This window comes from Octodon degus, unplaced genomic scaffold, assembly GCF_000260255.1.
Source record: "Octodon degus isolate 3935 unplaced genomic scaffold, OctDeg1.0 scaffold00006, whole genome shotgun sequence".
NCBI classification, from domain to species: Eukaryota; Metazoa; Chordata; class Mammalia; order Rodentia; family Octodontidae; genus Octodon; species Octodon degus.
The window spans coordinates 21,838,557-21,844,697 of NW_004524582.1; positions in this window are offsets into that span (position 1 = coordinate 21,838,557).

The window sequence follows — 6,141 nt, forward strand, 5'->3', positions numbered from 1 at the left end:
AACTGGAAGTGCATAACAATCTGTTGTCCTTTCATACACTAACTATGAACAATGTGAAAAAGGAATTAGCAGAACAATTTTATTTTCAATAACATCAAAAAGATTCAAACATTTATGAATTAATGTACCCAATGGGTTGAAAAACTTGTAGCATGAACACTAAAAATCACTGCAGAAAGAGAATAAAGCCCTAAATAATTAGAAAGGTTTACCATGCTCATAGAATAGAACACAATAATATCTAAATATTGTACCCCAAATAATCTAGTTTGAATGCAATTCCTATCAAAATTCCAATTTTGTTTTAGAAAAAGAGAAAAATTCTACCCTGCAATTTGTCCCAAATTCAAGCGACTCCATATAATCAAAAGTTCTTTAAGAAGAATACAATGTAAAGATACATACTCTAGGGGGCCAGGGAGATGGCTCAGTGGAATAAGCACTTGCCTGGCAAGCGCAAGGGCCTGAGTTCAATCCCTGGTTCCATTAAAAAAAAAAAAGATACATACTTTCTGATTTACAAACTTACTAGAAAGCTACAATATTCAAAACAGTGTTCTGAAACACTGAAATTCCTTTCACCAAACAGTACTGAACCAATTAGGTACCCATACAAAAAGGAAAATTGACCTTTACCTCACATGCCACACAAAAAATTTTAGAATTGTATTATATACTGGATGTGAACATATTCCCTTCTCAGGTATCAGGGATGGCCATTGTCCTCTCAGACAAACATAATCTTGTTTGTCTGAATCCAATAGTTATGTCTCTTCCTTTAGCAACTAATTATATCCCACACCCAGACCTTCTAGCAAATAACTGAAGGGTTACAGGGCCAGAGCATAAAAGTATTTGCAACAGTAATGGCGTCTCTTAGTGCTCCCCAGCTGCCCCACTGCAGGAGCTTTTGGGGTTCGCTGATCATGCCCTTTGTGCTCTATAGAAGCTTCCTTTTCCAGCAAGCAAAGGCAGACAATGGTAGAAATGATTGACCCAAGTCATTACCTCAGCACAGTCTCCTCTGAAGTGCTGGGCGATGTCCCAGGCAGTCATAGCAGTGTGAGAAGGGAGCATCTGCAGGGATGGTCAGGGTGAAACGGGACGTGAGCACAGGCTGCTACTGCCTCTTCTTCCCCATCTTCTCTAAACACATCTTGCAAAGGGACGTCCTCTTTGAAGAGCAGCTGTATCTCATGCTCACATGACTAGCTTATAGAGTGGAGGCCACAATTCTGCTAACTGTATACATCCAGCAACTTTTTCAAAGTCTTTAAAGGCTCATCGCACCACAAAAGGTACCACCAACCTGGGAATGACAAGAGGCATGAAAGGTCCACCCACTGCGGGGTCTATTACCACTACTGAGGCCTGTTGGCTATGAACAATGGGCTGTCATCTAGCTGCAAGTGACCCAGATAGCCAGAAACATGGCACAGCATGCCCTGCAGTGCTGCTATGGTGTGGCCACAGTCGGCCACTTTCTCGGAAGGGCAACTCTGTGATGACAGGTAAGTGTCAAAGGTGGGATTAGACAAAGATATTGTATTTGTCATACAAGTCTGGGCCCATCTGTAGAAAGTGTCTCTGTCCACCTTTGGCATTGAGGACAGGTGCCACAGTCCTGGTAGGCCCTTGCAACCTCCCTGGCATGTTGATGAAAGCCCAATTTTGAGCCCGTTGGATTAGTGGCAATCCTTTTGCACCCAGTCCACGGTATACTAAGTAACCCACTGGGGCTGTGGCAACCAAGAAGCCCCATTGCTCAGCCCAGTCTTTCTGGGCATGTGCCTTCTCCATGGGAACTCACAGGGGATTCAAAAAATGTCTGTCACACAATCTGTACCAGCAGTTTTGCAGAGCTTACAGTTTCAGACAGAAATGTTTTTAATATACTAATACACTGTCATCCAGTTGTTGAGCCACTATCCATACCCCACAAGCAGATGACAATGGACCTGAGTGATCACTAGTAATATTATATTTGGCAAGAGCAATGGCTTTCTGTCTTGGCTATAAGACTATGGGCTCCCATTATAGAAGTCTATGCAGATGTCACTAGAGATAGAAGGCTACTGCCACCAAGTGGACATCATCAGCTCTTGGCTGCACTAACCCTTCATCAAAAAAGTCCATCCATCCTCAAGGACTTCCTGGGCAGGATAGCTGTCCCAGTGAGTATTCAAAAGTGAGATTGAGGGTCCCCCGAAAGACGCAGCCTCAGCCATTTTTGTGTGAAGAGAACTCATTGGTGGAACCAGACTGCTGCTCTCCTAGGTAATAGGAAGAGTCTGTTTGCTTTCCCCACCTCTGTCATCAGCATGAGGGACCAGGGTAGGATGGTAGCAATGGCCCACCGTGGTCTCTGCCAGTCCTCTTTCTGGTACTCAGTTTCCACAGGCACCTAGGAGCAGGCCACCAGCTGTTTCTCAAGTAGCATACAGCAGAGAGTCATGGTCCAAGAGATCAAAATCATAAAGGGTGACCAGAGGACAGGCTTAGCAGTTCACCACAGCACAAACCTGAGTGTACAAGGATGCTTGGAGTTTGTAGACCGCAATGGTAGTGCTGCTGAGATGCCTCTGGTATTATTCCTAATGTTCCTGATGCCAGGTCCTTGAATAAATTTGGCTCTTTTCTGGTTAAGTGGTACATAAAGCCACAAGTATCTTTAGCACGAGTTATATATTATCTCTTAGCCCTGATTAGTCCAACTAAATTCAGACCTTCCAGTTTTGGTCACAGTACCTGGAGCTTTCCCTTTATTCCAGAGTCAGTCTTTGATCCTCAGTCCAAGCGCCCTCAACACTCGACTTGGGTGTCTTGTCCTTGCACTTTCTCAGGACTAAGATACCCAGGCCTTTTTTTGTAAGGGGCATTTTTACTCAAGAGATGTTTCCCCCTGCTTTCCTTTGAAACTAATTGCCTCCTAAAAGGAGAGAAGCTTATCTCATCTCTTGGTGGCAAACAAAATTCATTGCTCCCATAAGAGGACAAGAACCACAGTTTGAGGTCCAGGTGACCTTCCAGGCAAACTGATCTTTGATACTTGGTGTCAAAGAGATTGAGGACAAAGCATCACCCCTGTCTTGACAGTATTGTGTCCATTTGCGCCACCACCTTAGCTGCAGTTGCAAAGTCTGACTTGAGCATTTGAGGCAGCAAAGGAAATTGGTTGGTGTCAACTCGCTGTGGACTAGAAACATCCAATCTAGACTTTCTGTGAAGCATCAATGAGATTTTGTATGAAGCCCCGAAGATCTGGGGCTTCATTTATTTCTCACATTAACTGGCAGCACTCAGCTAATACACTTTGTTACTTCACAGACGATAGGGCTTGTCATGTGACCCATAACCTGTCGGGCTTATTTATACATTCAGTAAATATTCGTTGCTCAATTGAATTGATGCACTCAAGGCGTTAGCCTTGACCTCCATGGTTTCTAGTACATCTTGCTCTTACATTCCACAATCAAAGGTTATTTGAGCTTTTGGTACTTTGGGCCCTGGGCCAACTACTGATGTTGTAAATAACCATCACACAGTCTGGAGGAAGGACTTGAAAAGTCTCAGAAATGTACAAATTATGGTTTGGCTGTTAACTGCTTTGAATAAAACAGTTAAGGAAAGCATAACCATGAAAAATCTTTTGCAATGTGCTCCTACAAATGTATTTGGCTCTGTGTTCTCCATAATGATTGCAATTAATCAGCTTAAAGGATTCTTTAAAGGGTATTTTTTTTCTACCCAGACAGCTCAAGCTGGTGTCATCCTAGAGTTGTACATGACAACTTGGAGTCATCCCTTTAACATTACTGTGCCCCCCAAAGCTATTACATATCTATAAACATCTCAGAAATATGAGTTGAAAAAAGCTGTAAACCTGTTGAATGATGGTAACTAGTTTGTGCAAGAGCATATTCTTCATCACTGTCTGGCGTCTAAACTACTCTCTGCCCTACATGTCCTAGGAGGGATTCATTTCCTTTCTTGGTCTCTGGTCCTCAGATGCCTTCTCTGCTTTTGGAAGCCAAATCAGGCTGTGTTGAAAACTGGTATCTAACCAGGATTTCCTCTGTGCAGTTTTCTGTTAAATTCTTCCTACAAGGCTGCTGTCAAGCCTAGTTGTATGTTGCAGTGTCTCTTTTAATCTTTGCTATCCCCTCGTCTGTCACACTCAGACGCATTGTCACTGAGGAGGGATAGATTCACCCATGACAGAGACGGCAAGTGTTCCTGTTATAACCTGATGGAGCTGGGGATGGTAGTGGCTACAACTGTGCCCTGTCCTAGTCCCAGAATAAAATTTCTATTCCTCAGGCATTTGAGGCAGGTAGCCTGCATTTATCTCTGAGCTTTTTAATTGGTGGCCTGGAAGGACCCCAAAGCAAGGGCTGGACTTGGGTAGGAAGAACAGAGAGGTCATGGGGCTCAAAGAGAGAGTTGTGGAAGGGATTTATGAGGATGTTGAATTAGTAACACATCTTGTAAACAAATAGGCAATTCATTCTCAAATAAGACTAGATAGTATTATGGTACATAAAATGGGACTTCATTTCAAGGTGTGGGTTGAATTGCAGTGTTTTGTGAACACCATTCTAGATGAAGTAAATGGATTCGGGGGGCACTGAGATGGAAGCCAACTTTTACCAGTCACTAGCGGTCTGGCCTTGGATGACTGTAGTGGACTAACAGTCAACTTGCAATGCCCAGCTGAGCTGCATCGGCGCGGTGCTGTGTGTGAAAGACCCACCTGAAGACCATCACAAACAGAACCTGAAGGAGAACTGGAGGGGAAGACGGTGTGCTGCTGCTGCCCTTGGAGAAGCCTGTCATACTGGTTTTCCTGATACGAGCTCAGCTGTTCTTATTGTTGGAGGAGCTCGGATCCTCGCTGTCACTGAGAATGGCTATTTCTGCTTGGGGGTGCTCAAGTCCTTACCTTGAGTGGTATTTCCTGGCTCCAGTGCAGATCCCTCAGCCTGCTGGCACAGATTCTTCATCCTGCTGGTGCAGATTTTCTAGCTGCCACCACTGGCCTTTGGGCCTTCCCACGGCAGATCCTTGATACAGACTTGCATGAGACATTGTCGTGGGCTTCAGGCCTCCAGCTGGACACGTGGAGGACATTGCCATGGGCTCTAGGTCTTCATCTGGACTCATGCAGGACACTGCTGTGGGATCCAGGCCCTCAGGTAGGTTCTTTGGGTCTCTGGTGCATGGACAGATCTCCTGCACTCTTCTGATTTGACTCTTTGGGTGAATATTATGAATTAATCTTATAAGTTATGTGTCCTGTATTAAATCTATTCCCCTGTAAATTCTGACTACAACAATGACCTTTTGCTTTCTCCTTGGTACAAAGTAGAGCTCTGTGACCTTGGAATTCTCCCAGGCAAGATATTATGTGATTATCTGTACAAACTGCATAAAGGAATAGCTCACATGACAACTGCTGCCTCTTGCCATCAAAACTGGTTCTCAATCTCTGTTCACTAAAAGTTCGCATTCAGTATTGATGTTGCAGAAAAGTTCTTGTTTTGGGGAAGGTGTGGGTGAAGCTGAAGCAAATTAATCATTTCCTTTTCCCCTAAGGGCTGAGTTGCACTGGCCGCTGAGAATTCTTCTCTCAGCAGAGAATTCTTCTCTGCCTCTGACCAAATCAGATGCTCTCACTGATTGCACCAGGACTGCTCCTTTACAGAGAGAATGCCTGTCTTACCAAGACTGACATTTGTGTTTGCTTCCTGTGTGTGCCGTCTTCTTGGGAACAGGACTCTGGCCATCTTGAATACACTCTCAGCCCATCACTTGCTGAGCAGGTGTCTATGAATGCCCTTCAGATCATGAAGGAATTAGCGATGAGTGGTTGAGTGGCATACTGAGTGAACTGTGCTAGAGTCCAGCTCTTATCATTTTGAAGCCAGTCCCCATCTTACTCCCGTGCTCATTCTTTTCTTCTGAACAATGCCACTGTGAGTCTTTGTTCTTTGTAGGTTGTCCCCATTCTACCCTGATCCCCCTAGATGCCTTTCCAGAACATGTTCTGATAAGCGCGTCTCTTCTGGAGGGTTAACAACTTAAGTTGCAGACCAAAAATTAAAGAAAAAGAAGGGCTACAAGGACAGCCAACATTTTGGC